Genomic DNA, 23,280 nt, shown 5'->3' on the forward strand with positions numbered 1-23,280 from the left:
CTCATTCACAGAACCACTGAAACACTCACACACCCACTCACTCTCCCATGCTCAGAGACTCATACACTCACTCACACATACACACTCTCATACACTGAGTGAATCACCCACACATCACTCATGCACTCACTTAGTCCCCCATACACCATGCATACACTCACTCATACACTATTTGTGTACTCACTCAGTCACCCATACACCACTCATACACTCACTCGATCACCCATCCAGTACTCATGCACTAACTTACTTACCCATGCACTACTCAAACACTCACTCAGTCACCCATATGCCACTCATACACTCACTCACCTATAAATGACCTCATGCACTCAGTCAATTACCCATACAGGACTAATACACTTCTTCACTCACACACACATACACACACTCATACACTCAGTGAATAACCCATATACCACTCATGCACTCACTCAGTCACCCATACACCACTCAGACACTCACTCACTCACCAATATACCACTCATGCACTCAGTCACCCATAAACCACTCATACACTCATTCAATCAACCATACACTACTCATGCACTAACACACTCATCCATACAACACCCATGCATGCACTCACTCAGTCACCCATACACCACTCTTACACTCACACACCTATATACACACTCATGCACTTAGTCAGTCACTCACACCCCATTCATGCACTCACTCACTCAACAACACAGTCATTCATACACACTAAGCCACATGCACCCACAGACCCACTCAGCCACCTATACGGGCAAACATGTACCCTTTCATCCACCCATGCAGATACTACTCACACACCCATTTACTCAGTGATTTAGCCACTCACACACACCCACTTCTCCATATAGTTGTTCACACATTCAATCATTTATTTATACAATCACTACAATTGTGCGCACTCAATCATACAGTCTTTTATACATGCACTCATTCACATATTCAATCAGTTACACAACCATATGCATATTTAAACCCTCAATAACATACTAATAGACATAACAACATAGATTCACCCCGTTACAAATGTACATCAAAGATATAAATGCACATATGAAATTTCTTTCTTAAGCTGGAGCAGGTGTTTCTTATAAGAACAGGTTTTTAAAATATTTTATGGTTTCTTTTTTGTTTTTTCTTACGAAGTTTAATCTTTTTGGTGTTTTTTTTGTTTCTTTAAAAAAAAATGTAGCATCATTTCAGACAACAATCAGTAAAAAACAGAAACTGTGCTGGAACTCAAAAACAATTAGCAACTGCATGTACTGATAATTTGCAAAAATGAAGACACAGCTTGCTTGCCAAGTCAAAAAATAGCACTACACTTAGGACAGAAAATGCCAACTTTTCCAAACCCTGGAACAGTGGTTGACACATTGGAAACTCATGCAGCAGCAGAAGATGTTCAAGCTTCATTGTTTCCAGTAGCAGTTTGTTTGCTGGTTTTTAAGTCTCTTTATTTCTGTTGGTGCCAAACGTGTGCCTATGATGGTGCTAAGATGTTTGTACATACCAGAGGTACCATAAGAATATTTATTTTCAATGCCTCACTAAAGGACTTTTTGACACAAACTGCATGTTGTCATAGTTGGACTCTGGCTTATTAGCGAGACTGCTGGTTTAGGGAAGACAGCACTTCTGTTTGTAGGCAACTGAGTCACCCCTACAACAAGTCACAACTGTCGGACCAACCCTCTCGGCTCACAAGCAGTACCTCACCAAAACAAGGACAGTAAAGGTGATTTCTGGCAGCCTTACGCATGTACTCTAAATGCGACTTCTCAGGAGAGTTGTGGTGGAACGGAAGTTACCCTTTTCACTCATTAGCAATAAGTCTCATACACACATAGGCAATGATGGAGATGCAGGAAAGTTTTCAATGTATTTATTGAAAAGACTGCAATCTACTGCAAAATGCATGAATTGCAATGATCAGGATAATAAGCAATAATAAAAGCAAAATCAGGAAGACGAAAGTTGTGAATATGAAAAACCCCACTATATTGCAAGAAACATAAGATATGCAATTCATAGCAAAGAGAACCTGATCTCTACCCTAACAAGAACTAGAAGTGAGAAACACTAGTCTGCCATGGCCATGTCCATGAGTAGCACCCCTCATTCCTCGTTACCTTGAGTGAGATCACTAGTTCAGACTCTATGAAGACACAATGGGCCTGATTATGACCTTGGTGGTATGGATACTCCGTCACAAACGTGACAGATATCCCGCCCTCCGTTTTACAAGTTCCATAGGATATAATCGAACTTGTAATGCGCAGACGGGATATCCGTAACATTTGTGACAGAGTATCCCATCCGCCAAGGTTGTAATCAGGCCCAAAGGCTGAGTTCTGCAGCAAGGTGACGTGCAGCATAATGGCATCTGGAAGGAAGTCCTCTAATGACCTTTTCCGTGTGAGGTGTAAATATACGGCTCATGTTGGATCCATGACCCAACACAACCCTTTATTTATTCCAGTTTTTGAAAGCCACTTTCAAGGAATATTTATAGGAGAAGGCTATGGCTTTTTGTTTTTGTTCATTATTTTGCTTTTCCCTGCTATCAGTGTCATAATATGCTTGAGGATCAATGTAGTGTATGTATATTATGAATATGATTATGATTAACAATGCGTTATATTACATGTATTGTTTTATAATTTTCAGCTGCACCTCTTTGCCTCCCATTCAGTTTTTAATACTCTAATAGTACATCAGCAATTAATTTTAATTTATTTATTATTGTTTCATTTTATTTATTTAAATGTTTTATTTTTATTTGTATTTTGTATTTTATCTTTTTAATTTAACATTTTTATTTTATTTATTTTTCTAATTATTTATTTTTTGTAAAAAATTTCTTGCATTTTGCCTCCACCAATAGATCCATTCCATGAGTGCCATAGGTGCACAGTTACACACTGCATTAATTTTTTATGTATTATTCCAAATCCACCTTTACCTCCTCCCAGCCATAGTAGGTGCACCTCACACACACCAGCATCATTCATTTTTTAAACATTATTCCATCTCTCCCTGGACTCCTCTGCCTGTCATAGACGCACACCAGCCTTATTTTTGCAAGGAGTATTCCATTTTCCCATGCACCTCCCAGATTGCCCCAGATGTCTCCTTTAGTAGAGCTGCACATAAAGCAAGGAGTTACATCTTTATTATGTTATCCTGATTGGAAATTCAATTTTATCTTATGGTGTTGTGGTTTGACTTTAAAATACTTGGATGTATTGTTGTTAATTATTTAGGATAATAACTTAAGCACACAAACACACTAAAATATATTGAGTATTTACTAATTGAAACTGCAACAATGCTACATTTCACTAAATGTTTTTCTTGCTTGTTTGCTTTTACGTGTACAAGAAAAGAGACATCACCCACAGTATTGCCAGACAGAAGACCTGTACAAAACACATGACAATCATCCTCCAATCTCTTGCGCTTGTGCAGCTCAGTGCCACTGCCAACTGACAGCTTTAAGATGGCCCCAAACAAAGGTGCTGCTAAGAAAGTGGTCAATGAGAAGAAACAGCTTTTCACTACTGGTGTGCCGACCACAAGCTTTTCCGCAAATGTTTATATGCTGCACCGGCCTCTGGGGAGGAAGATGGCTGCAGCACTCCCACAATAATGGTACCACCGCAACCTAAGCCAAAGCCCATGTATATCAGTGAGGCAACAACTGCAGTCATGGCAACACTAATGAGGGGTGACGTTGAATTGGATTTCTCCCTTTTGCAAAGTAGCACACAATTGTTTCATGAAACAGAGCAAAGTGGAAAGCAGCTGCAGCCAGCAATAGTAGACCTTTCTGAAGTTGGACCAGAATGGGAGGTTGAGCTTCCCGTTAAGCAAAAGCCTGGACATGGTTTGAACCCCAACAGAGTCCAAGACATGCCAGGAGAGGCAAGAAAAACAAAAGGTCCTGAAACCCTTTGAATTACGGAAGAGGGTGAGGAGGATGACAAGACAGTAATAGTTATGGAAGTGGGCCCAGAGGAGACTGACATTACCCCTCACATTGAACCTGCTCTGAAAGTGACGGCACTGGTACCACCACCAGCACCAGGTCCCATATCAACCCCAACCTCACTAGATGTATACACTGCAGAGAGGCCATGAATGACACACCTACCTCCCTCCAGTTCTTCTTTAGGCATTGGCACTGGCACACTACGAAAGTCCTCCTTCCCAGTTTGGGACTTTTTTTTATTATTAGCAAGCAGGAGGATAATATTGCAATTTGATTCAGTTGCGAAAAAAAGTGTTCCTCAGTTTAAGCCAGGTTCAAACTATAGTACTGAAGGTCAAATGAGTCATATGAAATAACATCATGCAATCCTGTGGGAGGAGCACCTTAAAAAAATTGGTGCAAGTGGTGATGGTGAAGGTGAGGAGAGCAAGGAATCAGCTACAGTCATGGTGAGAGGTGATGAGGAAGAAGAAGGTGCTCTCTTTTTACAAAGAAGCCTTGTCCCAGCAGTGCACCAGTATCACCCACCTTAGCAACCTCAAAATGGCACAATAGTCGGATGGAGACACAACAGCATAAGCATACAGTGACTGCCCTCAGACGCACTTTGAGTCTACGACCTCTTACTTCTTAGAAGTCGTCAGCATCAGTGGCCCCGGAAAAGAAAATTATCCAAGCTATTTTTAAGGGCATGTTTAGGCAGTAGGGGCCCTAGGACCGCAACCACCTAATGGCACATCCTGACAATGGGAAGATGGCTAAAATGTTAGCACTGTACTCCTTCCTTTTTTGTGGATGGAGTGGGATTTTTTAGAATGTGTGGCAGCCATTTGCCCAAAATGGAAAATTTCTAATCAGACCTATTTTGCCAGTGTTACTCTTCAAGCACTCCATCATGATGTGCTGCAATTGGTTGGACAAGCTTTGCAGCAAAGTGCTATTCACACAATCCAATGGACAACAGACATGTGGACTAGTTGTCAAGCAACTGAATATATGTGTATCACTGCACACTGGACATCTTTTGTGACGGTTATACAACAGTTATCTACAGGTCTCAGCACTAATGATACTTTGAAGGGTGTTTGGCGGCATTCAAAAGCAGACAAGTTCGCCATGGAGAAATCCAATGCAGCCGCAAACATCTTGGAAGACTTTAACAGCAAGGCATGTGAATGACTGCGACCAAGAGATCTCAGAATTGGATTTGTTGCACAGACAAAGGCAGTAATATAGTCAGGGCCACAGAAGGTGGTGGCTATTTCAGGGTCCTGAGTTTAGTGCATTGAATCAATCTGATTGTGCAGGAATTTCCCAGAAAAGACATAACATACTGACTACCTTCAGAAGAATATGCACTCATTTCAGCCATTCTTTTGAAGCCGGAAAGCAGTTGAGGATCATTTAACATGCTAACAGTGTACCAGTTAAAACCCTCATACAAGATGTGCCAACACATTGGAAGTCGATCTAATACACGTTCCAACATCTATTTGAGCACTACAGACAAATCAATGACTTCGTCATTCAAAGAGGAGGGGATGCAATTAGGAAAAGCATGACCGTGGATGGGGACAAATGGGGCCTTGTCAAATGCCTGAGACACATGCTACTTCCTTTTGAGGTTCTCAGTGTGATGGGCCAAGCTATCACATTGTTGCATCTGCTACAGGACCAGTTAAAAAGGTGCCAGAAAGATTTGCCCTCACAGGTGTGAACGAAAATGCGGCAGCTCATTCCTTGTTTGAGAGTTTCATCTTTTACTTTGCTGTTAATTCAAGGCCGCAAAGAGATATCATCTTGCCCAAAGAGTGCATCTGTGCCACACTACTTGATCCACAATACTGAAAGCTGTGTTTCAAAATAAAAGAGGTGGACTGTTGAGCAAGCCAGAGATCTGGAAGAAGAATGACTGGAAATTTCTAGGGTCTCACTCCCAAGCAGAAGTTCTGGTGTGCTGCCTTCAACTTCCAAAGAAGCCAGTCTTGTCTCACAGCAGCGAACACCAGCAACAACAACACTAGCAACAACCATAACTACAGGAACATAAGAATTGGACCCAACCTCTTCATTGGCTTGCTTTCAAGAGGCAGGTCTTTCGTCAAGTACAGGGGCAATGGCAAAAGAGATCATGCATATGGCAGCACCAATGACCAATGACAGGATGTTGCAGGAGTATCAGGATGAACTAAAAGAGGTCTACCTGGATCAAAACCCATTAGTTTACTGGTATGTGAATATGTGCCAATGGCCAGTGCTCAGCAGGCTAGCAATAAAGTCTAGCTTCTCTGGTAGCCAGTTTTACTGCTGAGCGTGTATTCAGTACAGCAAGTGCAGTTGTCATACTGAGAAGGACCAGTCTCTCACCTCAAAACATACAGAGATTGACCTTGATCAAAATAAAATACCATTTCATATCACACAATTACACTCTTCCTGGGATACCACAGGAGGGAGATTGGTCGGAGTCAAGTGTGTTAGCTGACCAATGTCTTGGTGAACCACCTGAGTTTGCGGATTAACTCTACTTCCTTGACTGTGCAGACCACCATAGTACTTTCTAATTATTTATCATTGAACTTCTTTCTTCCCCAAAAAAATAATATAACTAGTGTAACATTATGTTTGTGTCCGACTTATGCTGCTTCACCATTATTTAGGCACATGTATGGCCTGATTAGAGTTGCACTAATGTGCAGTGAAGAAGCCTCTCCATTTCCTTCAGGGCATTGGAACAATGCCTGCCTCCCTCTGATGCCTATCCTTTTTTTCTACACCTAGTAGGGATGTCCCAAATGGTCATTGTTTTTTAAGACTGCAAAATTCCAATGTTTTTCTTACATCAAGATGAGATACAATTGTGTACCTACCACAGTGCTTGTATTAGAAGAGGTAACTACTGCAATCACAACTGATAATATAATATTGAGTGATTCTGAGTGATGATTGTTGATTTATGTAGTGGCAGACAGTGGAGGAGGGTGTTCAACTAATTAGTAAACTTGATTTCGATGATTTGCAATGTTTGGGGCTGATGGGTGATCATTTTTCTTTAAGGTGATCGGCCCTCTCAAACTTAGTGAAATTTACCTGCTGGGTCCGTTCCTTTTTTTCTGGTTCTTCAGAAACCAGACTAGTCACTTTGGTTAACAAACACAAATCTACACAAAAGACTCCAATTCTATTTCTCTACTTGTTCTTCAAGAGCAGTGCACTACAGGTCTACCTTGCTCACGTCAGGAGTGGGACAGAGTTACTTGGAGTCAGGAAAAGGTGGAAGGACTTGGGGCGGGGCTACCTCAATATCCAAAAATAGGAAGTTAACAACTTCAAACGGAAACCATGATGATGATGACTCTGAGGTCTAGTACACTCAGCTCTGTGGACTGGAGAGAGGTACGTTGATTTGGGAAATGCTGCTGAGTGTGTGTGCTGCACTACTGGCTCATACGGGAAACTCCTCTTATGTTCTTGCTCTGCCGCTGAATTGATTGGTACACTTCTAATGAAACGTACCTTCTGTCCTTCTCCTTGACTCTATAATACTGTTGCTGCTTTACAATCCACATAACTTCCATAGGCCTTCTCTTCTTCTGCACAAAAGGTGCAACCTCAATACTTCTGTTTACCTACCAGACCAGTTCAGCCAGACACTCAAGAGTGATGGACAGTCTGAGAAAAATGCAGATTCACCACCCAATTTGGCAATAAAGTATCATTTATGTTTTCACAATCATGAGTTTTAGAACTGAGTCGGTTCACTTCACTCCTTCATGATTTGTATTTTTCAAACCTAGATGACAGGACATATAGATATCTAATAACGTATTTAGTCTCAGGGGCTGAAGAGCTGTTTGTAATGCATTTAACTGAACTGTGTCATACTCATTCCTTCATTTCCTTCCACAACAGATTGATGATGATGAGCTGCTCATCATCCTGATCAATATTGTTGTTGTGTTGTGTAGTGTTTGTCTTTGTCACACCATTCCCCAAATCCACTTGCTCATCCATTCATCAAAACCCTAACCCTCTTTCCCCAAGATGTATGATTTACTGAGGTGAGACTTAAATTACACTAAATGGATCACACATTTGGTGGAGCAGATGTGTTTAAAAGCAACACCAACTCGCTGCAGGACCTTCTATTACCTGAGCAAAATCGCACACCAGCCCCACATACCCAACCATGCATAAAAGGGATCCATCATTTTTAGATGTGGAAGAACATCATTCCTCAATGTTAACATCATCATTCAGACCTTGTGTTGTGTAAATGCTTAACCTTGTCCACTCCAGACTGTGAGTACACTTGTCCTGGCTCGTGGATTTCATATCTTTAATTTTAATTAAATTCCATGTTTCCCATTGCTCAGAATATTTTACTATTGCTGGGTTTACTTATAATATTTGGTATTCTTTGTGGTGTCATGGTGGTAGTAGTCTAGTCTCAGTGTTTTAAAAGCTATGTTATAAATGTATGGACCACTAACTGTGTTTTTGTTTCATTTTAGTTGCCTATGGTGGATAAACCTTTTAGATAATCCTATAGTTGTAGCTCACCTGCTTGGGAGTGGAACCTCGCTTGTGATACTTTCCCTGTTAGCGCACTACCAGTACCATTTAGGAAATCACCTTGGGAAACCCTGAAGTACGGAAGAGAGAGAGATAGCAGCCATCACTTCATCTCCTCAATTAAGAGAACTATGGTGTCAAGTGAACTTGTTTAGTTAGTGAGTAACTAATGTCTGGAAACAGTTGGAAGCACACTGCCTCACACTCCACCATGCTGTTTGCCCCATTGCACTGTGGTAAATGCAGTATAAAAGTGTGCTTACTTTATTTGCAGTTTGTAGTTTTTCACCTTAGTGTGTGTAGCTGGTGTTGCATATCTCTAGAAACGTGTTTCCTGGTTTAGCCCTTCATCAACAGAGAGCAGGAGGCTTTTTTCTGGGGTTGCTGGAAATGCTGCCAAAGTCCTCCTAGCTCTCAGTACCACTCACTGACACACAGGTGTATCAGACAAAGCTCATCAGCTTGCTGGCTTGAGGGAGCCTTTTTAAACAGAAACCATTTGGGAGCACACTGCCTTCTACGCAAGCATGCAGCTTGCCCCATTCCATTATGGTAAATACAGTACAAATACATGCTTACTTCATTTGTAGTCTGTAGTTTTTCACCATAGTGGGGGCAGCTAGTGCTGTATATCTCTAGGCCTGTGTTTCTGGGTTTAGCCCTTCATCAGTAAAGAGTAGCAGGTTTTTTTTCTGGGGTTGCTAGAAATGCTGCCAAAGTCCTCTCAGGTCTCAGTACCTCACAATAGCACACAGGTGCCTCAATCAAAGGTTGTCAGCTTGGTGGCTAAACAAAGCCTTTTTAAACAGGAAACAGTTGGAAGCACACTGCTTTACACTCCACTATAAAGTTTGCCTCATTGCATTATGGTAAATTCAGTACAAATTTGTGCTTACTTCATTTGTAGTTTGTCTCCTTTACAGCTGGTACAGCTGTACCAGCTGGTACAGCTGGTACTGTATATCTATAGACACATGTTTCTGGGTATAGCCCTTCATCAGTGGAGAGCAGCAATGTTTGTCTGGGGTTGCTAGAAATGCTGTCAAAGTCCTCTTAGGTCTCAGTACCATTCACTGGCACACAAATGCATCAACCAAAGCTCGTCAGATTGCTGGCTCAAGGGAGCCTTTTGAAACAGTAGACAAATTGGAGCCCACTGCCTCACACTCCAGCCTGCAGTTTTCCCAATTGCATTTTGGTAAATGTAATACAGATTCATGCTTACTTAATCTGTAGTCTGTAGTTTTTTACCTTAGTGGGTACAGCTAGTGTTGTAAACCTCTAGGCACGTGTTTCTGGGTTAGACCTTCATCAGTAGAAAGCAGTAGGCTTTTATTCTGGGGTTGTTGGAAATGCTTCCAAAGTCCTCTCAGGTCTCAGTACCACTCACTGGCACACAGCTGCATCATACAAATATCGACAAATTGCTGCCTTAAGGGAGCCTTTTTAAACAGGAGGCATTTGGGAGCACACTGCCTCACACTCCAGCAAGTACTTATGACTACTGAAGATAAGTAACTTCTTGTTTTTCTAGGCTGCTGTAGGCAATGGTAGAGTACCCTACAATGGTGAATATAGTTAGAGAGGGTAGTAGGACAAGGGCATACTTAACTATGTCTAATTGATATACATGTTGATAATCAGATTAAAACACGTTGAAGCAGCAATGCAAAGAAAGAACTAAAACACAAAAATCAATTCCAGGCATAAAGTAGGAGAATATTTTTAACTTTTATCACCTTCAGTTTCAATATAGAATACTCATGCTCTCCACCCACACCAATGTCCAATAAAATTGAGTCCTAAGAGTGCAATAAAAATACCAAAGTCCCTTCCCAATTCCCACAATCTTCACCTACAACAAAAGTCCCTTTCACCAAATCAAAAAATGAAAAAGGGCTCAGATGAGAGCATTGTATATGAGGGCCTGCGGATTTTGGTGCTGGGCCTCAAGGCATGCCATCTGCCATCCCAAGTGCGCCAGCTCATGCACCATTTGGTATTGGAACAGGCGGACTAAGGGGGCAGCAGAGGTGGTGCAGACGGCTGCTTCAATGATGACGATGATTTGGCCCAGAGGATGGAGGTGTAGGCCGCTGGCTGGAGGGACTGTGGCCTGGGGCAGGATATGTGCCTCACCCTCCTCCTTCTCCAGCTGTTGGTACTCCACCTGGGTAGCCTCCGGCCGCAGCTACTGTAGCCAGGCTTCTATTTCCTACTGTATGGGTGGTGGTGTGGACCAGAAGGAGTAGAAATGTCAGGAAAGAAAACAAAAATAAAAAAGACAAATTGTAAACAATGCTCTTTGCAAACACTTCTTTAGAATTATGTAGTTGGCACAGTAGCAGGTCCACTATGGCCTTTGACATTTTTTATATGATTAGGAGAGTCAAAGGGTCATGATTTTACCCACATAGGCCTCACATAAAAGCACAGAGTGGCTGAAAGGAATTAAGGCAGCATAACACCAGATTTAAAAAAACACAGCAAGTTTTTTCTTGTAAAGAATTTCCTAACAACCAAATAGACACTTAGGGGTCATTATGGCCCCGGCGGTCGGTGTTAATATGGAGGAAAGTACTGCCAACAAGCTGGCGGTACTTTCCTCCATATTATGACTTTGGCTGTTTGCCTGAAGCCAAACTACCAATGTAGCACACCGACCACAACGTCGGTAATGACCGCCAGGCTGGAGACATCAAGCTCCAGCCCGGTGGCGTCACTTGCCCGCCTGTGGGATCATGACCCAGCCTACCGCCATGGTTTTCGTGGCATCCTTACCACCACAAAAACAATGGAAGTAGGCACATCCTTTCCCTGTGACTGATAGGGGTCTTCCCTGCTTCCACCCCCTCCCCAGGTTTGCCCGCACCCCATTCCTCTCCAGACTTCCCCTTCATACACGCCCCTACCTTCACACACGCACACATGCATACTCACACCCATTCCAACATTCATCCACGCATGCATACATCCATTCACACAGACATCCACACACACTTACATACATACATGCAGACACACATTCACACAACTCAACATACACGCACGCACAACCCCAAATATGCACAAACATACAACATGCAACACACACCCGCATACCTGCATGCACAGACATACACCCCCACCCCCCCCACACACACAACACCCCTCACCCCCTCCCTTGTTGGAGTACCCACTTACCTGGATCCAGGGGGTCCTCCGGCAGGTGACGGGACGAGGCACTGCTGCCAGCAGCAGCATCTGCCAGCAGAACACCCCCAGGCCATATTATACTCATAATACAGCTGGCGGTGTTCTACTGGCGTGGCGCTGCTACTGGCAGCAGCACTACCTTACCACCATCCACCAGCATGGCCACAGACAGATTCCACCATCCTTCTAGCGGAAATCCGACTGTGGTCATGATACAGCAGATGGCTGGTAGCCATGGCGACTGTCTTTTGGTGGCCTTCACCACAGCGGTAGGTGGCATATACCATCAAGGTCCTAATGAGGGCCTTTGTGTGGAAAAATAAAAATAAATGGACTCTCATTAACGAGTAAGGCATCATCCACTATGGAGTACAAGTATTCTTGTTGTGCTAAATTAATGGAAGCATGATAGCTAGTGCATTCTTACTTTCTGCAGTCTGCAGCCAGGGCAGCTACAATGGACTATTATCTTGCTTTATTTCCATAGGCTCATAATAAATAATATATGTCACACAAGTCATGTATTCATGTGGATAAAAATAGCTTTTCTGCTGTAAGTAGATGGTGGGAAAAGTATACACTGCACTACAGGGAAAGGAACAGGATATAAAGACGTTATTGGACACATTCGTCACAGAGTATCCCATCCACAAAACCCGAAATCACAGGCATTTAATCCCACTTTACTCCCTAGCCTCACTCTCAAAAACAAATTATTTCAAACTAACACATTTGCTTGACAGTAAGGAAAGGAAACTTTACTTCATCTACTGCAGGGTAAGTTAGAGGGATTACGCCAGGTAGGTAGATGTTTTTCTATAGAATAGTTGGGTGTCACTGATCATCATGTGCCTAAGCTTTGGCTTAGTAGGTCACTGTAGTTGAAAGTTGACAAATGTCAAAAAGGAAACATTTGAACAGGTGTAAATCCATTGTGGAAGTCATTAAATATATGAACCACTTGGCCAGAAAATGTGGCACCTGCCAAGAATGGTTGCTTCAATTTCTTTGGTAGACTGGGACAGAACGTAGGATTTGATAAAGAAGTAAAGTACTAGGAGGTGACTGAGTGGGCTCTGAGAGAGAAGGGAAACACACCTTGTTCTTGTTACTGTTTGCAACGCATTGAAAACATTGTAAATGCCACATTAACTGGAGCAGACGCACATTGCACAGCCAACACTGCACTGTCGAATTGAACAATGCTGCAGTTAGGTCATGGATTGCAAAATACCATTGGGAGGGAGAACATGAGTGAAGATGAGCGGGATCTGCCTTGCTTAACAAACACAGGACCAGATTTAAGAAGGCACTTGCGCTACATTAGTGTAATTTTTCTAATGCTAATGTGGTGTTAAGTTGGCAAAAACACCACGCCATATTTACAAAGTAGTGCAGTGCATGCATTGCGCCACTCCGTAAACCTTTTTGCCACATTATGCCTGCGTCAGGCATAACGTATGCAAGGGGGAGCATTCTGGCGGTAGGAGGCCCAGAAAAATGGCGCAGTGGAATCTATGAGATTTCACTGCACCATTTCTAGCATCATTTTTAACACATGTCTATGGCAGATGTCAAAATGAGGCCCCCATTGTTTTCAAAGGGCCTCTTTTCACTTTGCAGGATTAATGTCAATATTTTTGGCAGTAACCCTGCAAAGCTCCAAACTAGCATCAAAATTTATGACGCTAGTTCCCTAGTGTGCGCCATGGTCCACCATATCATAAATATGGCGCACACGTTGTGGCGTTAGGGGGGGTGTAATGAGGCACAAGAAAAGTGCTGCATCATGGCATGGTGCACCACTTTTCATAAATTTGCCCCACAGTGAGTATATTAGTAATTGGAAATAACCAAGCAATGTGACTTACCACCACCCATCCCTGTCACCGCTGGGGCTTCCCCTCCAACTACCTTCACATCTGGCATACTGGTGCTGGCCCCAGCATTTGTTATCTGTGTGGCTAGAAAAAACATTACACATTTCAGTTGCCAGAAACGCCTCACATTTTTTATTTTTAGAACAAAATACTACAGCAATAATTCACTACAGTTCTTTTAGCAGTATCTACTCTACTATAGAAAATATCACTTTGGATATTTTGTTGCTTGACAATGTTAGAAAAGCCAGACAGCCCAGTCAACCAAATAGTTTTGGTAATGGAGGGGCAGAGTTATGATATCTATATGTTATTTGAAGCGTAATGAAGGGGTAAAATAAATTGGTCAATGAAGGACATATGATTTTGGTTGGCAAATGCAATGGGACCCTCCTCCTATTACTTTCCTGTCATGCTGCACAGTCATCAAAACCGCAGGTATACTGAATAATAGATAAAACACAATATTGGGGGTATCACCATGACCACTCTCTCGTTTCACTGTTTGAACATGAGCAAGAAAATAAAAAGCCTACTCAATGAACAAGCATAGACTAGCATGCTTGGGTCTCCAATCTTCACAGTAAAGTACTTAAAGCTATTCTTTTAGTCTTAAAGTACCAAACCACAGGATAGATAAGGTAGGGAAAACGGAAAACTTAATAACAAAGCAAAAGAAAGCTACAGATTAGTACAGGCATGAGGAAGTCAGCTACAGACAGAAAATATAGAAAAAAGATAATGCAAGGAGAGATACAAGAATTGATAAACATTAAATAAAAAAATAAAAAGTATTCAAATGGGTAGAGGTAAAAGTTAAATAAATAAATAATGTTAACAAGAACTTACTGGGGACAGCAGAGCGGCTAGCTGCCGCACTGGTGGTGGCAGTGGTATTTCCACCTGCTGCGGCACTGGTGGGGGCAGCCTCGGCCTGACACTCCTATGCCCTCTTCTTGCCCTTGGGTGCTGATGTAAGAAATAAAGACAGTAACAAAAATAGATTACTGGTACAGTTAATCTTCCAGAAAGAATTTTCACAGGCAAAGGCAAACTCAGCAACATATTGTACTTTTCTAAATCAGATTGCCTATATTAGTAGTATAGAGTTGACCTATTCCTACTTTTCTAAACCTAAATCAATTCCAAATTTCCTAAACTACTTTGGGAGCCAATATTACATTGTAACGAATGATCTTTGCTTCTCAACCCTGAGCAACTGACTCTCTCAAATTGGATCACATAATATTCATAATGTTAGGTAAGCGTAACTTATCTGTGAGTGTGAGCAGCATGCTATTTGAAAAAATATTAACATTGTAGTACACAACAAATAAATAATTACTCATCAAGTCTTGCAACTGGATGACCAGCAGGTCTAGTAGGTCCTGCTCCTGGTTGAGAGTGTTGACCTAGTGGTGCATCAGCTGCTGCTGTGTGGGCTTCACTACAGTTCTCCTCCACACGCACTGGCACACCCTTCCCCAAAACAGCCAATGCTCCCCTTTCCCGTTCCCACTCCTGGGCCTGCCACCTGCTGTCAGCCTGGAGGTGAGGTGGCGCTGAACAAAAAAACAAGTGGGCCCCCTCTGACTCAGTAAAAATGGTGCAAGGCTGCAATCCTTGGTAGTGCCGGCTACCACAAGGTGTGCAGTTACCAGCCACACTGGTGCCGCATTGCCCATTCTCTGCCTCTGTGCTGGGTGGGAAAAAAGAAGAAATAGGAAAAAGAAAGGAAGAAATAAGGAAGTAAAGGGAAAAACAAAAAAAGCACAAAAGTCACAGAAAAAAGTGAAATATACAAATACACACACTAATATAAAAGAGGTAAAAGAAGGGTGGATGAGTGGCTGGGGTAAGATTGAAAATATTAAAGCCGGAATTAAAAAATAGGCCCAGCACCATGCATAGAACAGGTAAAAAATGGACATGTGCACGTGACTGTGTGCTGCTTTTCGTGCATGATTGGCAGCGCAGAATGTGCTACTGCTTCTAAGCTGCACAAATGGGTGGCTGAGTAAATTTCACCCATTCGTGGAGTGAGGAGGAATTCTCAAAAAGTTTTTCTGACACTCAGTGGAATTCCGCCAGAGCAGAACTCTGCAAGTTCCTAAAACGCATAGGGGGTTATTCCAACTTTGGAGGGGGTGGTAATCCGTCCCAAATGTGACGGATTTACCACCAGCCGTTTTACGAGTTCCATAGGATATAATGGACTCGTAATACGGCTGGTGGTATATCCGTCACTTTACCGTCACTTTTGGGACGGATTACCACTTCCTCCAAAGTTGGAATAACCCCCATAGTCTTTTTTTTTGTCTTGCTTAAAGACAAGTCCCACACATCTCCTTTCTGCCAGTACAAAGGCATTTCCTTAACAATTAGAACTACATCTTCTTCAATAGATGAAATATCATTCTCACTTGATTCTACTCTATATATTTTACCCGAGCATGCCTTGCTAGCTGGCATGTAAACCTTTGCAAATGCCCCATTTTTATATATTTAGCACTAGATTGATTTATTGCCAGGCACAGGCTAGCATTTACCAAATGAGAAGTACTTCCACAATTGTAACACTCCTAACTGTTTGAAGTATGGCATTTTGTTAACTTTTTCACCTATGTTTGGCTTCTCTTTTTCATCCTTCTTTTTCCCTTTTTTATATAAACTCTTAACAGATATAACACCTTCAGCATGAGACTGAGACTTAACATTTGATATAGACATTTGTTCCATATATAAGGTTGTGCTTTCAATCCTAGTTGCAATGTCTATTGTGTTGTACAGGATTAGATTAGGATTGGATAAGAAACCCCCTTGAACCTTTTTGTTAATAGTTTTTTCCACCAACTGGTCCCTAATAATGTCTTCTTTGAAAGTTTTATACTTGAAAGATACTGATAGAATCCACAAGGCTACCACAAAATGTGATGAAGATTCTCCTGCAACCTGTACCCTTTCATAGAACTTATGGCTCTCCATAATGATGTTCTTGCATGCCTTAAACCTGTATCAAGGGACTAGATGGCTGAAGCATATTCATCATCGCCCCCATCTCCTTAACACCTTAGCTGCTGGGCATCTCTTCCACACCAGCCCCACCAGTGCTGAGCCCTCGTTTGGCTATTTGAGCTGGTTCGCGCTTGGGCCCCTATAGCCTTTTGGGCATGTAAGCTATCCATGCCAAATTTGTGTCCTTTTTTTCCAACATTTTTCGGGATTGTAAAGGTACCCATAGTTTGTGGGTTCCTCTGGAGAAGACCAAGAAATTAGCCACAATACAGCTAAAATGTGTGTTTTTAAAACAAAAAATGGGAAAAAAGTGCTGCAAAAGAAAGCATCTGATTTTTCCCTGCAAATGGCATCAACAAAGGGTTTGCGGTGCTAAAATTACCATCTTCCCAGCTTTCAGGCACACCTGAAGCAGAAAAAAAATTTCAACACAGTTTTGGCATTTTACTGGGACGTACCCCATTTTTACTATTTTTTGTGAGCCTCCTTACAGTTAGTGATAGAAATGGGTGTAAAACCAACGCTGTATCCCAGATAGCTAAACATTTCTGAAAAGTATATAAAATTCTGAATTCAGCAAGGGGTAATTTGTGTAAAAAATAACAGCTGAAATACAAAAATATTGTAATTGAGTTGAAAAAAACAGCCATTTCTGTCCACATTTTCTTCTGTAACTTTTTGAAAGCAATATGCCATTACGTCTGCTGGACTCTTCTGGTTGCGGGGATATATAAGGCTTGTAGGTTCATGAAGAACCCTAGGTACCCAGAGCCAATAAATGAGCTGCACCTTGCAATGGGTTTTCATTGTATACTGGGTATACAGCAATTCATTTAGTAAAATATAAAGAGTGAAAAAGAGGTATCAAAATGGGCATAAGATAAGGAGTTTAGAAACACTGGTTATTTGCACATCTCTGAACTTAGGGGTCCCCATACTAGCATGTGAATTACAGGGCATTTCTCAAAAATTACATCATTCTTACACACTGCCATATATTTGGAAGGCAAAATGCAGAGAAACAAATTGGCAAAAAAACTTGTTCATCTATTCTGTATTTCCCCAAGTGGAGCCACAAACGTTCCTCCTACCAAACATTACCCCCAGTCTTTCAATAGAAATGATACCTCACTTGTGTGGGTAGGCCTAGTGTCCGCAACAGGAAACGCCCCAAAACGCAATGTGAACACATCACATTTTTCCTTTGAAAAATTATGTGTTTTTTTGCAAAGTGCCTAACTGTGGATTTTGGGCTGTAGCTCAGCCGGCACCTAGGGAAACCTCCCAAACCTATACATTTATGGAAAGTATACACCTAGGGGAATAGAGTATGGCATGACTTGTGGGGCTCTCACTGGGTTCTGTCACCCAGAATCCTTTGCAAACCTCAAAACTGAGCTAAAAAAACACTCTTTCCTCACATTTCGGTGATACAAAGTTCTGGAATCAAATTGTCAAAAAAACTTGTTCATCTATTCTGTATTTCCCCAAGTGGAGCCACAAACGTTCCTTCCAACCAGCATTCCCCCAAGTCACCGATAAAAATGGTACCTCACTTATGTGGGTAGGCTGAATGCCTGTGACTGGAAATGCCCCAAAGCACAACGTGGACACATCACATTTTTCTAATGGAAACAGAGGCGTTTTTTGCAACGTACCTAGCTGTGGATTTTGGTCTTTAGCACAGCCGTCACCTATGGAAACCTAAAAAACCTTTACATTTATGGAAAGGAGACACCTAGGAGAATCCATAATGGGGTGACTTGTAGGGCTCTCACTGGATTCTGTCACCCAGAATACTTTGCAAGCCTCAAAATTTGGCTATAAAAACACATTTTCCTCACATTTCGGTGATGTAATGCTCTGGAATCTGAAGGGAGACACAAACTTCTTTCCAGCCAGCAGTCTCCCGATAAAAATGTTATCTCACTTGTGTGGATAAGCCAAATGCCTGTGACTGGAAATGCCCCAAAACACAACGTAGACACATCACATTTTCCCAAAGAAAAGTGTCCTGGTTTTTGCAAAATGCCTAGCTGTGGATTTTGGCCTCTAGCTCACCCGGCACTTAGGGAAACCTACCAAACCTTTACATTTATGGAAAGTAGACACCTACTGTAATCCAGAATACAGTGACTTGTGGGGCTCTCACCAGGTTCCGTCCCTTAGAATCCTTTGCAAACCTAAACATTTGGCTAAACGTTTGCTGTGCATTTCAGCAATGGAAAGTTCTGGAATCTGAGGGGAGCTACAAACGTTTTTCCACTCAGCATTACCGCAAGTCTCCCAATAAAATGGTACCTCACTTGTGTGGGTAGGCCTAGTGCCTGTGTCAGGAATGGATTACACAACGGTCAATGTTAGAATTTACATGAGGGCAACTGTTGACCCTAGGGTGATCAATTCCTGATGCAGGCACTAGGTACAGGCACTCAAGTGGGGTATTGTTTTTATCAGGACAGGTGGTGAAACCCTAGGTGGTAGACATTTTGTGGATCCCAGCATATTCCTGTAGTTTGTGTGACAGAAATGAAATAAAATATAGAGTTTTTATTCAACATTTCACATTTGCAGGGTATTCTGGGTAAGAAAACTTTGGGGAATGCACACAAGCCACACCTCCGTTGACTTCCCTAGGTGTCTAGTTTCCAGAAATGTCTGGGGTTGATAAGTTTCCCTACATGGCTGCCAATCCCAGGACCAAAAACGCAGGTGTCTGCCTTACAAAACCAGGTTGTGATAGATAATTTTGATGTCTCCACATTACAATTTGGGTGGTGGAATTTGGGTCTGAACTAAATTGGGGAGCTCCCAAGAGAGCACTCTTTTTGTGCTTGCCACTGCATGCACCTCCTCTCTGGGTTGGGCTCACCTGCTATTGTCCCACTGCATAGACTGTGCTTGCGAAGGGACAGCAGGACTGTTCACATCATCTCCCTCAGAATCACTAGAAGAGGAACTGTTGGATGGGACTTGTCCGACTGAAAAATCACTTCCAGAGTCTGCGCCATTGTCTTATCCCTCAGAGGTTGTCTCAGTATCTGCTGTCTCAGTCTCTGATCCTACGTCAGAGCTGTCCTCTATAACCTGAGTTAAGGCATGAGCAGCAGTCAACGAACTAGATGCCATCTCTGCTAAACTGTTCCCCTCTAAAACAATAGCCTATGAAGACAGTCCCAAAATTGCTGGTGGGTGTGTGATGTGTGTAACAGTAAATGTCACCTACATTCGCTTCTTCCCTCAGTCAGCATTTTCTCTCAAGACACTCAAAAAAACTAAAAAGATACCAATCATCACATCTTTAATGCCTCTGGTGCCCGGTCTGACAATGATTATTGGTGCTCCCACTCTCATGACCTCCTCCTCAGATTCCCTCACTACCACCCAGCAAAGGTGCCCTTCATCTCTCCATAGCCCCCTTTGCGCATACATTTCATTTGTATTATAGCGCAGGTAATGGCTGGCTTCACTGATCCACTTAGCTATACATAAAATACAGATTTGATCTTTGCAGTAGGCATATAAACCTTCTGCGCTACTTTATGACATCAAGACTGCCTCTAGATAAAAGTCAGATCCTTTTCTAGCAGAAACATAATCACAAGAGTTACCTTGGCTTTTTTATTGCTGCCTAAAAGCAACGGTTGAAACAAGCTGCAAGACAACTGGTGGTGAAAATATATATATACATATAAAACCTATATATATATTATTATATATATATATGTAAATAGATCACTTATATATGCGGTGAGTTTTCCCTGGGGGCTGATCTACCTACCTATCTATCTATCTATCTATCTATCTATCTATCTATCTATCTATCTATCTATCTATCTATCTATCTATCTATCTATCCATACTAGTGTGAAGATCCATGGGCTTCAGGAGTGGTATATCAACTTTTTGGATTTTTAAATCTAATGCCCATGGCATTGTGGTATGTGCAGTGGCACAATACTTAGAGGCAATTAGGCCAATTAGAAGTAAAGCTTTGAAGTGCTAATTTTGACTTGCAGTATCACCCATGTCAGAAGTTAGAGACTGTAAATTGGAAGCCAATATCCCAGTAAGGATATGTGAGAAATTGTTTTTAATTGAGAATATGTAATGTGCTTTGCCTTTTTAGATATGATTATTAACATTGTTGTATCAGCTTGATATGTGTTTATTATATTGTACTTCATCTTAAACTAGCTTTTTATCGGGTAGAATTGACGATGTATATTTCCTGTTATTGATAATTAGTGATTTTATCATGTTTTTCCTTTTATTATTATACTATTGGATGAGTCTTGTAATTGTTATGTGCTTTTATGGTAATCTTTACAGAAATATATACAGAAATATATATATATATATATATACATATATATATATATATACAGAAATATATATATCTATATTTAGATCCATATATATATATAGACATATATATATATTTTAATAGCTGTATGGTTTCGCTTCAAGCGGGGGGCGATCGTTGCCACCAGGGAAACCATATAGCTATTTTTTTTAATTACCCCTGCTCACGAGCGACCCCAGTCATTTTTTTTTTAAATGTTTTATTTTTTATTAATTTTTAACCCCTGGGGGGTGCAATCGCGCCCCCCCAGGGGTAAACTAACATTTAAAAAATATATATATGCTCCCGCAGGGGGATGGCCCATCTTCAGAGGGGGACAACCCCTCCAAGTATAATCCCTGGTGTTTAGTTGGGTTTCCAGTGCGTTGCGATCCACGGCCAGGAAACCATTTCAGGAAGACCTTCTTTGATAGGGGAGACTCTCCCCTTTCAAATGAGGCCTTCTCGAAAGGTGGGGAGGTCCTTTCAGGACAATTTTAGCGGCCTTATCTGCTGCTTCCTGCTCTGAAGGGGGAAAACGAATTCTGATGTCAGCATGCATCACAGCGCGCTGAAGTCACGAGGGGTTAAATAAAAAAAAAACCTCTGGTGGGATGCACCGGAGGGTTCTTCGGACCCCATCCTGGCATCAGCCACTGGTTGTGACCCACACCGGAGAGAGTGCTGACCTTCTCCTAAAAGTACTACTTCTCAGGGGATATGTTTTAACATTGTGCGACCCTCTCTGCCCAGACAATGCTTTAAAATAGCACATTTCTACTTGTGTGTAAATGATTCTCTCTCAAGAACATCAAGATATGCCTCATATTCCTTTTTCTAAATCAGATTCAGGTGATGATGGATTAGGTGAAAGGGCAGGAGGGGGTGCCATTGACTGTTATATTTATTGTGTTCTTAACAGTTATGAATATATGTGTATTAGAATGTGACAATTACACTTAAACCGAATGTGTGCACATCACCGAGAATGCACAACAGTTCTGATGAATATTGATGTGACTGAGGTATAGAGTGTTTTGCTGTATACTCAAGTATATTAATAGGATGGTGCACGCATCACTGTCTGATACATGTTGATTGCAGCACCATCTTAAATGAACTATTGAGATGGTGAGATCTACGTGCAGTACTAATCCAGCACTTTTTTCCAGAAGATGGTGTGTGCATCACCGACTGTTATGCATAGCTTTCCTTTCTCAGTATAAATCGTGAGATAATGCGATGTCTAATGTGTGTAATGGCCGCTCCAACACACAGTATTTTATCAGTACTGCACTTATTGCCAGTTGAAGGTGTGCGCATCACCGACTGATACGCATCACCCTGTTCCCAATTTAAAATGGCTACAGCAATTGTGTTGCACGGCACGTTGGTGACATGCAGATTTTGAAGGAAAGGTGTGACATTAGTAACACCAGGAAGATTTCACTCCCAAGCAATGACTCGGGATGCGCTCATTCGCACCCTCAGTTCCTTAGATGTGGGTGAATTAGTTTTTCGCACTTAGAAGAATTCTCTAGAAAAGCCACACCAACATTTTTGCTCTCCACAGAAATTAGCCACAGGACTCCACAAGGTTCGCCAAACTTCACAAGACAACAGCCTGAAGCAGGTCATTACAGCTGATGATGAGCTCCACTCCAGCACCGTAGATTCACATGTAAAGGGATTGGATGAATCACCCTGCTGTTCAATCACTTGTCACCGATATTGAGACGTGGTTTTTCAAAGAAGTATTTTATTAAAGGTTATTGTTGGCACAGCAGGGCACCCGCAACAGTACTTCCACCTCCCGGCTCAACTGCCTTTTTACCACCTTCCATATTCCTTTGCTCTCAACGTTCATAGCTAATGTTCTATCCCATCTACCTTAATCCCTGCAAACATTTCTACAATAAAACAAAATATCACATCCGAACACTATTCAGAACTATCCGATGGGAAAACAGCATTATTAAAACTCTTAGCTCCAGAAGACCAGTGTGCAGTATCTATCTGTTCCACTCTAGGCAAGGCAGAAGGTCCCTGGGCTTTACCAGCTCTTTGTCTCACTCCATGTTTTCTCCAGTTCCACAAAGTTTATCAATTATGCCTCCTACAAAAATGATTCTGTGACACAGACTCCTTTGCAGTCTCAGTCTGTGTTCCCTCCTGAATGAAGTGAGGACCGTGTTTAGAACCCTTTAAAAGAAGAAGTGACAGAGAAAAGCTATGGAGTGTATCTGATAGCCTGTCTCCCTACATATGTACTGTGTACT

This window comes from Pleurodeles waltl, chromosome 1_2 (assembly GCF_031143425.1).
Source record: "Pleurodeles waltl isolate 20211129_DDA chromosome 1_2, aPleWal1.hap1.20221129, whole genome shotgun sequence".
Lineage (NCBI taxonomy): Eukaryota > Metazoa > Chordata > Amphibia > Caudata > Salamandridae > Pleurodeles > Pleurodeles waltl.